Raw genomic sequence first — 11,730 nt, forward strand, 5'->3', positions numbered from 1 at the left:
GATCGATGCCTGACTTGCTGGTGTCGACCGACACCAAGTGGTGTCGATCGACACTCCCTCTGCAACTGCGATCCGCGCGAAGTTGAGAGTCGAATCTCGCTCCCAATCTCCTCCAAATCGCCCAATACTCAAAACCCAAGCCTTATACCTCCGTAGGAACCTGTATCAACCAATTCCCAGCAAGAAAAACACACAAACAAGCAACAACAAGCAAGAACAAGGGAATCAAAGGCTTAGATCAGCCATGGTCATGCACTCACCTCTTTCAAGAAGATTCTGACCAACAAGAACGAATTCCCTCACTCCTAGCAAGCTTCTAACACCTTCCCAGCCTTAGATCTCCCAAGAACAGCAAGGAATCTCTCAATCTCTTCCCAAAAGCTCAAGAACACTCTCTCTCTTTGTGTTTTCTCTCAAAAACGGCGAATAACCCAAAACAACACGACCCTAGGTCGTTTTCTTCCTCTAAAACTCGATTTTAGGAATTCTCTAAACCAACCACGCAAACCAGACAATTAAAATTGAACCGACCAAACCGGCCACAATTGGTGTCGATCGATGCCTCACTAGAAGGTGTCGATCGACACCCTTACCAAAATACCAAAAATTGGTTTGCGGGTGTTACAATTCTCCCCCACCAATCTAGATTCGTCCTCGAATCTCGAACAACCATCAACCAAGGACTCCCGTGCAACCGTCTCCACGGCCCGCACTCCTCCGACCGATCTACAGAAGGTCACCTCTAGGCGATAGACTCACGCTCCAGGCGTCATTTGCTCTTGACTTTTTAGACCTTCCTTTACCCATAGGCCTAAACCTTGAGTTTTTATTGGCTCCTCATCAGACCTAAGTCTGCATGCCAAATGTTGGCTCCTCATCAGGCCGAAGCCCGCATGCCATAATATATAAGGAAAAGTCCAAACTCGTCTCTCGGGTTGCCACCCTACAGCGCGCCCCCGGATCGTCATCCGAAGTCGATATACCAACCATACTCCCGAGCCACAAAGTCTCTGAATATGGCAGTACTAGGAGAACCTAAGTCCCCCAAGAGTCGCGAGCAAACGATTCTGAACACGTCTGAGTCCTATCCCTATCCAGGTTTCCTTCCCGTGGCTCGCGTAAAAACATCTCAATGCCCTACCAACCACATATTCCCTCACCGGAATACCTCATGACCACAAGAGGATCATATACACGCCACAAGGACCGCCACAAAGGCCAAACAAAATATCCTAAAGAGGACCGCCACTAAGGCCAAACAAATGTCCTAAAGAGGACCGCCACCAAGGCCAAACAAATGTCCTAAAGAGGACCGCCACCAAGGCACTCTGGCTAAAAAGCCCGCCACAAAGGCCATCTGTCCCGAAGGACCGTCACAAAGACCATATGTCCCGAAGGACCGTCACAAAGACATTCTGGCTAAACAGCCCGCCACAAAGGCCATCTGTCCCGAAGGACCATCACAAAGACACTCTGGCTAAACAGCCCGCCACAAAGGCCAAACAAATGTCCTAAAAAGGACCGCCACCAAGGCCACACAAATGTTCTAAAGAGGACCGTCACGAAGACACTCTGGCTAAAAAGCCCGTCACAAAGACCACACATTGTCTAAAAAGACCGCCGCACACGGCACACTGACTCAAAAGTCCGCCACTAAGGCCACACACAAGCCCCCTTTAAAGCTCTCCACCGCTAAAATGGACAAATTCCAACTCCCATAAAACTTTCCATATTTAGCACTTTCCATTTTTGGAAACTTCTCCTTCAGAAAACTTTCCTTCACAACCCCGCCTCACGGAAACTTGTACCCCAACACCACCTCATCTTGTTACTGAGTCGCACAACCAACCACCCCAAGCGACCGAGTAACAAGAGAGATGGGCTGGAATACTCCATTCTCGCTCCAGCCACGGATTACAGATGGGACCAGGCTAAACAAGCTCAAGTCGCGGCTTGCTTCTCATACCACTTCTTGAACCTTGCCTTCATCTTTGCCTCAGGCTCCCAAGTCTGCTCCTCAACACCATCACAGTCCCACAGGACTCTCATTAAAGGAATCTTCTTCTTCCGAAGTTCCTTGATCCTCCTCTCGAGAACCCTCAATGGTCTCGCCTCCAAAGTCATGTTAGGCTGAAGATCCTCCGGAATCTTAGCCAACACCTGTCACCCTCACGGAGACACTTCCGCAACATAGACACATGGAAAACCTTATGGAATGCACGCATAACCTCAGGTAACTCCAATCTATATGCCACTGGTCCAACCCGCTCAGTCACTCTGAATGGACCCATATACCTCGGACTCAACTTAGTCTCTGACAATGACCTGTTCGGACCCCGCAACATGGCCATCTTGAGGTACACTGTGTCTCCTACCTGAAACTCAAGATCTCTCCTCCTCCTATCTGCATAACTCCTCTGCCTATCCTGAGCCTCCTTCATGTTCAGCTTGAGAACCCGAATCTTCTCTGAGGTCTCCTGAACAAAAATAGTACCAAACATGCTCCTTCCCCCCACCTGAGTCCAGCATAATGGTGTACGACATGGCCTCCCATACAAAGCCTCATAAGGAGTCATCTTAATACTCGCCTGATAACTGTTGTTGTAAGCAAACTCTACCAGGTTCAGGTGATCTGCCCAATGGCCACCCCAATTCAACACACACATCCTCAGCAAATCCTCCAGCGTCTGGATCGTCCTCTTAGACTGTCCATCTGTCTGGGGATGATAAGCTGTACTCATATGCACCTTAGTGCCCATCTCCGCCTGAAATGCCTTCCAGAACACCGAAGTGAACTTAGAATCCCTATCAGACACAATGCTCGCTGGCACCCCATGCAATCTGACTATCTCTCTCACATACTTCTTGGCCAAGACCGCTGCTCCATCAGTCTTCTTAATGGCCAGAAAATGTGCTGACTTAGTCAACCGATCCACAATGACCCAAATAGCATCAAAAGTCCGTGACACTGGCAATCCTACCACAAAATCCATGGTGATCATTTCCCACTTCCACTCAGGAATGGGTAAACTCTTCAGTAACCCGCCAGGAACCTGATGCTCAGCCTTCACTAGCTGACCCACATCACACCTCGAAACCCAACTAGCCACATCCTTCTTCATCCCGACCCAATGATAGTACCTCTTGAGGTCACGGTACATCTTAGTCGCTCCTGGATGAATGGATAACTTGCTCGCATGAGCCTCTCTCAGAATCTCCTGTCTCAACTCCTCATCCTTGGGCACACAAACCCGACCGTGCACCAAGATAGTACCATTATCCGAGACCTGATACTCTGAATCCACATCCGTAGAGGCATTCACCAGCCCCAAATCCTTCTCCTGAGCCAACCGCACTCTACTCAGAAGATCTGCTCTATCTACTGCTTCCAAACCCAACGGTTCCTGTGAAACAGCACACAAGCTCAAAGCACTGATCTCCCCTACCAGAGACTCCATCTCCTGCTCCTGAGCCGAAGCTACCCTCTTCCGACTCAGAGCATCTGCAACCGTGTTAGCCTTACCAGGATGATAGGCTATCTCCAAATCATAATCTGCCACAAGCTCCATCCACCGCCTCTGTCTCAAATTCAGCTCAGGCTGAGTGAATATATACTTCAGGCTCTTATGATCTGTAAACACCTGTACCTTTGCACCATAAAGATAAGACCTCCAAATCTTCAGGGCAAAAACTACAGCACCCATCTCCAAATCATGAGTAGGATAGTTGCCTTCATGCACCCGCAACTGCCGCGAAGCATAAGCAATCACCTTCCCATGCTGCATCAGAACACAACCCAACCCAACTCTAGATGCATCTATATAAACCACATAGGGTTCTCCCTGCTCAGGCAAAGCCAACACTGGCGCAGTAGTCAACATCTCCTTCAGGCTTGCAAAGCCTTCCTCACACTCTTCTGACCAGACAAAAGGAACATCCTTCCCTGTCAACTTAGTCATAGGACGTGCTCTGCTTGCAAACCCCTGCACAAATCTCCTGTAGTACCCTGCCAATCCAAGGAAACTCCTGATCTCTGTGGCATTCTGCGGTCTACAGAAACTCCCTCTGCAGAAACAATGTGACCCAGAAAGCCCATCTCACGCTGCCAAAAACTACACTTGCTCAACTTGGCAAACAACTTCTGCTCCCGCAGCTTCTCCATAACTGCCCTCAAATGCACTGCATGCTCCTCAGGACTCTTAGAATAGACCAGGATATCGTCGATGAAAATGATGACAAATACATCCAGAAACTCCTGAAACACACTGTTCATCAATCTCATAAACGCTGCTGGTGCGTTAGTCAACCCGAAAGGCATTACCACAAACTCATAGTGCCCCTACCTCGTCCTGAAAGCAGTCTTCCTCACATCTGCCTCATCTATCGGTATCTGATGATAACCCGATGCCAGATCCACCTTGGAGAACCAAGTAGCACCCCTCAACTGATCCAACAACTCGTCAATCCTCGGGAGAGGGTACTTGTTCTTCACAGTGACCCGGTTCAAACCCCTGTAATCAATACACAACCGGAAACTCCCATCCTTTTTCTTGACAAACAACACCGGCGCTCCCCACGGTGACACACTTGGACGGATGAATCCCTTACTCAACAAATCCTCTAGCTGCTTCTTCAGCTCTGCCATCTCTGCTGGAGCCATTCTGTAAGGAGCCTTGGATAACGGTGTCGTCCCCGGTTCCAGTTCAATGGTAAAAGGATCCGACCGAGATGGTGGTAATCCCTGCAAGGACTGAAACACATCCTCAAACTCCTCCACTACCGGAATACCGCTAACCGTAGACTTCCCCACTGACTCTGGCATAGATATAGTAACCAAATAAGCCTCACGGCCCTTCTCGATCATCTTCCCAGCCTGAATGGCTGAGATCACGAGACTCCCTGAAGTCGGTCTAATACCCTGAAAAACCAACTTCCCTCCTGGACGCTCAAACTCCACTCTACCCCGATAGCAATCCAAATGCACCCTATGCCGATGCATCCAATCCATCCCGAGAATAACATCATACAGCTCCACTGGACTGATAAGCAAATCCGCTGGCCATGACTCTCCTGCGATCTGAATATCAATTCCTCTAGCTCATCCAATAACTCTCAGGAACTTGCCTCCCGCAACTCTAACAACTTCGGTACGCTCTCCAGGATCCCCGCTGATCCCCGCACACTCTGCACACTCTGGAGTAATGAAGCTATGCGAAGCTCCAGAATCAAACATAACGTGGGACTTAAACCCGCCCACCAACAAGGTCCCTACACAAACCTCATGTGTTGAGAACCTAACACTTTATCACAGGAAACATATACACTCTGAACCTACTAAAATTCACAAAGTTAAAGTACCAGAAAATATACCTGTGATCGCCCCGGCACTGGTTCCACCAGTCTCAGCTGTCGGGTAAACTCGTGGCGCCTGCTCAATCCGTGCCACCTGCTGACCCCCAGGCTGCACTTGCTGCAACGCTGCCACTGCTGCCGGCTGCAACTTGGGACAAAAAGGCCTGATGTGCCCTGTCTCCCTACAGTGATAACATACCCGAGGTCCTGCCGTCGGAACACTCCTCTTGGGACAACTAGCAACCCTGTGATCCCTGCTCCCACAACCGAAGCAACCCGCACCACTCGGCTTCTGCGTAGCCTCCCACTTCCTCTTGGTCCCCTGAGCATGCCTACCGCCCCTGCTAGAACCACCCTGCTGCTGAGCCTTACTAGGCTGAACTGCTGGAGCTACCGCCACTGACTGGGCCCGGATATCCTCCTCAATCTCTGCTGCAGTCTCAACCAGCTCTGCACGCGTAGCATAACTCCTCCCTCTACAGTGAACTCTCTAGTCATCACGTTGAGCCCTCAAGAATCTCCTGATCTGAGCCTCCTCAGGCTCCATAGCCCGACCTCCATAACAAAGAAGTCGACTGAACTCCAAGTCCAGCTCCCGCACTGACCGTGTCTCCTGAGACAACTGAAGGAACTGCACCTCCAAACGATCCAATGCCTCTCTAGGAAAATACTTGCGGTTGAACTCCAAAACGAAGTCAGCCCAAGTCATCTCCCGCTGCACCCTCCTAGCAGCCACAGATCTCCACCACAACTCAGCATCACCACTCAAGAAGTAAACCCCTATGTCCACCCAAAACTCCTCAGGACATCTCAGAGTATGGAAGTTACGTTCCACTCTCGTCCTCCACGCATCCGCAGCAGTAGGATCAACACCTCCCGAAAACTGCTCAGTACGCAACCGACCCATCTCTGTCAACATGCTGAGATAACGAGCATGGACCCCCGCATCCCCAGCCACTGGCTGCCGCTCCTCCGCCACCACTGGTGGCACTATCTGAGCCTGAGCCGGTACCACTGGTGGTAACCGCTCTAACACCTGTGCTAGCAAAGCCGCAACGTCTACACCAGGGACTCCACCCGCTGGGACCTCCACACCTGGGACCCTAGCATCACCGGCCACTGGAGCATCAACACCGCCCCCTCCTGCCACACTCACGGAATCCCCCGGAACATCCTGCGACTCGCCAACACCCTCAGCTGTCACACTCTGGTCCTCGGTCTCGTTAACCACTGGGGCTCTACCCCTACCACGACCACGTCCGCGACCACGTCCGCGTCCACAACCTCGACCAGTCACAGCATCCTCTCTAACCATCTGCACTACCATGAACAGAAGGCTAAGCAAACAATTTCTATTAAAACACAGAAAACATAAACTTACCGCGGAATCACACACTCGGCTCGAAGAGGATGTTCTAGGACTCCACGCCACACATACCATTGACTAACTCACATAATCAATCAATACATGCAATCCCAACATCTACAACAGAAACCTAGTGAACCCAAACCTAGAACCGTAAGGGCTCTGATACCAAAATGAAACGATTGACCTTTTTTTTTTCCTTTTAATAAATAATAATTAATATAAATATATAAATAAACTACAACTAGTGGTCCCATATCCACTAGCCACCTAACCACATTCACCATCAACAGCGGAACAATAACAAGCAATATCCAATAATAAACCAATAATACTCCAACAACAATCCAATATCATAGCATAAACAATAACCAAATACCAAACAACAAGAAACAAGGAACCAGCAACCTAGCAATGTTTCTAATGACTCAACTCTAGCAACCTAGCAATGCCAGACAACATCCAATCGAGTCCCTAGAACATCCTCCTCTTCATTGCCTTGATTCCACGACCATACTTTGCCTTTACCTGCACCACAAACACAAATTGAGATGCATGAGTATTTGATAAACACTCAGTGAGGCAATCCTCCCATCTACTGGGCTATACACACAAGCAACAATGATTCCAAAGTTCCAAAACAAGCAACAAACAAACACACAAACCAGGAAATCAAACATCGTCTCGCTGGAAGGGAGGTGTCGACCGACACCAGCCTAGTGTCGACCGACACCAGCCTAGTGTCGACCGACACTGGCTAAATGGTGTCGACCGACACTACCCCACAATGTCGATCAATGCCTGACTTGCTGGTGTCGACCGACACCAAGTGGTGTCGATCGACACTCCCTCTGCAACTGCGATCCGCGCGAAGTCGAGAGTCGAATCTCGCTCCCAATCTCCTCCAAATCGTCCAATACTCAAAACCCAAGCCTTATACCTCCGTAGGAACCTGTATCAACCAATTCCCAGCAAGAAAAACACACAAACAAGCAACAACAAGCAAGAACAAGGGAATCAAAGGCTTAGATCAGCCATGGTCATGCACTCACCTCTTTCAAGAAGATTCTGACCAACAAGAACGAATTCCCTCACTCCTAGCAAGCTTCTAACACCTTCCCAGCCTTAGATCTCCCAAGAACAGCAAGGAATCTCTCAATCTCTTCCCAAAAGCTCAAGAACACTCTCTCTTTGTGTTTTCTCTCAAAAACGGCGAATAACCTAAAACAACACGACCCTAGGTCGTTTTCTTCCTCTAAAACTCGATTTTAGGGATTCCCTAAACCAACCACGCAAACCGGACAATTAAAATTGAACCGACCAAACCGGCCACAATTGGTGTCGATCGATGCCTCACTAGAAGGTGTCGATCGACACCCTTACCAAAATACCAAAAATTGGTTTGCGGGTGTTACATTGTGGGAGCAGTGGAAGATGGCGTCCCATGGCGTCAAGGTTTCTATTTCAGGACTTTGTGTGCGTATCATGCCAATTGGCTTCAAACCATACGGAATCTGGTCTTGAGGGACATGTGAAGCAACGAGACACTGGTTTTGATGAGAGCACCACTGGGGAATCGTCACGATGCAAGATACAACCGTCTTCTCAAACCCATAAAGGAAACCCACAATGTATCTCTCGGATCAGAGATCTCCGAAAACTTATCTGATAGGGTGGTTAGGAAGAGGTAGCTATCTAGTTCCTCAGGAGCAACCTACACAGTTTGGATAACAATGATGCAAGTTTCAGATCACTGTCAATCTAAAATTGTAACCCACGTGAGAACTGGTTTGCTGGGAATTTAATAACTCTGATTCTTAACAGGAGTAGTAGGAAAGAGGTTAAACGTTAAATCCTAGATTAGTAAGGAAGAAATTCTTAGAAACTGATTATCTTAGAAAAGGTCTTTTTCTCCCTTCACAGCTCGAAATTTGATTATAAAACAGAATATGGTTAAATATGGACTCACTTTTATTCGTGTACTTATTAAACTCACACACCTTCTAAGTTTATTTTTAAATAGAATACGTTATGAAAGAACAAAACGTGTACAGTCATAAAGCCAATCAAACATACAAAACCATCACCTCCATGACATAAAGCCTCCGACTAAGCATTATTAGTTGTTATTTGTGTTTACTGTTTATCTTTTCAATTATATATTTGCTTTAGATTTTGGATTTATAGGTTTTTGTTTGTAATTTTTATCATTGGTGGTATTATTATCATTATAATCCTTTTTTAAATAAAACGGAAGTACACGACCTCAAATTGATAGATCATATAATATTAATATAAGTTATAACTAAGATTAATTATTTAATAGGTTATATAAATTAATTATTTGATAGGTTATATATAGATTTAGGATTATGATCCACTTAAAAAGATATTCCAAAGAATAAAATAAAATCTCAAAGAATAATTAACTAACCATATATAGACAAAAAAAAATCTCAAAAATTAATAGAAATTAATCACTCTTCTGTAGATTACAAGTGATTTCCGATTATACTAAAAAATAAAATCTTACCTAATTTTATCAGAAAATTTTGACTGAGTAAGGGGTTAAAATTTGAATATTTAAATTAATTTCATATATTTCTTTTGTTGAATTATATAGTTTTATATACTATGATAAACTTTTTAAATAATTTAATTTGGAATTTTTAAAAATAGTTTAATTTGATAATTTTCAGAATATCATAGATATATGATAGATCAAAAAGTTAAAATTATAAACACTCTAATTTGATTTGTTATAGCACGGATCAATAATATGTCACTATAATATGAAAAAATTTTCAAGTAATATGATTTCTTGCTAGAGCATGAGTTAAAATTTCAAAAATATGATTTTTCGGATTAAATTTAAGTTGTGGGATAATGTTGTTTGGTAGGCTTTCTCGGTCACGATAATTTTGACAAACATACGTTACATATTTGGTCCTAAAATTAATATGCGCTATACTATATGTTAATGAAATCATAGAATTAACAATTAAAATACAATATATAATTGTAAACACTAAAAAGTCAAATAAAATTATCACACAACTTAATCTGCGTCAAAATTTAGATATACTAGAATATATCTTACAAACTTGATATTACTTTCATAAGTCATATTCAGTATATGATTTCATGCCATAGTATTTTATCTAAAAAACCTTTTAAAATAAATAAAATAATCACATATACGATAGTTTTAAATAAAAATTACCAAATAAACAAAAGAAAATAATTTTAATCTGTGCTCTAGCACGGGTTATATTCTAGTATCTTAGTAAGTAAGTGCATGTACGAGGGAATAGTTCATTTATGCTGATGTATAAAGTTATGTCTTAAAGCATATTTGTATATACAAGCATGTATGCAATAATATTATTTGAATAGTAAATTAGTAATACAAGCCGCCCATAAGCACTGAGACGAAAGAAGAAGAAGAAGAAGAAACAAAAACTGAAGGAAATAGAAACAGCTAAGACTTCCACTTGGGCATTGATCAAATGGAATTGTTGTCTGTCTCGATATGTCTTGTATAAGTCATAACGTGACAAAACTCCTTTTTGTAATATCATATTAAATATCTTAATTTTTTCAACTACCTTAAGATATTAAATATACGAATTAATTAATTACAATTTTAATTTGCGCACTTAATTCGTCGATTGCTTCATTATTTTGTTTGTTTTGTTTTTTCTTTGTTTCAATCATATCCCCGCCGTACTTGCTTATTCTAGTAGCATATCTTGCCCCACACAAAATGTTATACTAATTAAATTGTTTATTGTGTTAAAAATTTAACATGCGTACAAAATTAATAATATGTAAAAGTTATATATATATATATATTTAGGTCAGCTAGTGGTAGAGTTCATATCTAGATTGATGACTTCTACCTTTGGATAATTCCATATTATAGTTCTGATATGTTGTTAGAACTATCATAAACGTGTTTCCTCTTGGAGTAATCAGGATTTATGTTCTTTAGTTTAAAGGAAAACGTAACAATCAAATCTCGTTCTGATATAAACATAATTTGTTTTTTTTTTTTAAGAACATCATGTATTTGCTATTACTAATTAAAGAAAACAAACCCCACTCCCTCATTCTTCTATTTTACTTGTAATCTAAACTAAGCCCTGATTAAATCACAAATGACTCAACTTTGCATGTTTACTTGTGGTTTTAATTTGTTCGAATAGACTTCCAAGAACATTGAAATCTTATATCTTTATGGTAAAAGAAAAAAAATCATATAATTATGTAATATTATTTATTATACATGTAATATCATTTGAGCAAAACGTACTCTGATCAGAAGTAAGATTTTGTAAGAAGACTAGTGTTATTCGTTTAATTAAATAACATCTTAATTAAATATGCCATGAAAGTATTAAGTGAAAAGATTAATAATCGAGCTGATAATTTCTAAATAAACCATAATGTATTCATCGTCACCAACTTTCCCACCCGTCCTAACCCCACAGATGTAGACCAAATCATAATTCTTCTTTCTAGAGCTAATTAATCGATTTCTGTTTTTAATTAGTATATAAATAGGGGTTGACATATCTACAAAAACTTGCTTATCCTCTCGTGAGTAATATATTATTTGATAATGACTCTGATAGGGGTGAATACGAGTTGACTCATTCCAAATTGGTTGTATTCCGATGGTTCATAAATAATCATGTTAGCTAAAATAATTTTTTGATTCAATTTTTAAACACTTATATATTGAAAATACAAAACTGAACTTTCATGAATTGGATTGAGTTTCTTCTCCGAAAGTTCGGGTAAATGTGTCAATTGAATGGATCATCTGTTTATCTTCGTGGAAAGATGAAAGAGTTTAAATAAAAAATTATGGGTCGTTTCTAAAAAATCACAGTATGACAGGTTACAACTTATTAAGTCAACAAAGACATAAATATGTAATATAACATAATACATATCCTTTTTAGGAGTTGACATATCATTTTATAAAACTAGTGCTTCCAACAAAA

Source organism: Camelina sativa, chromosome 15, assembly GCF_030686135.1.
Source record: "Camelina sativa cultivar CO46 ecotype springtype chromosome 15, ASM3068613v1".
NCBI classification, from domain to species: Eukaryota; Viridiplantae; Streptophyta; class Magnoliopsida; order Brassicales; family Brassicaceae; genus Camelina; species Camelina sativa.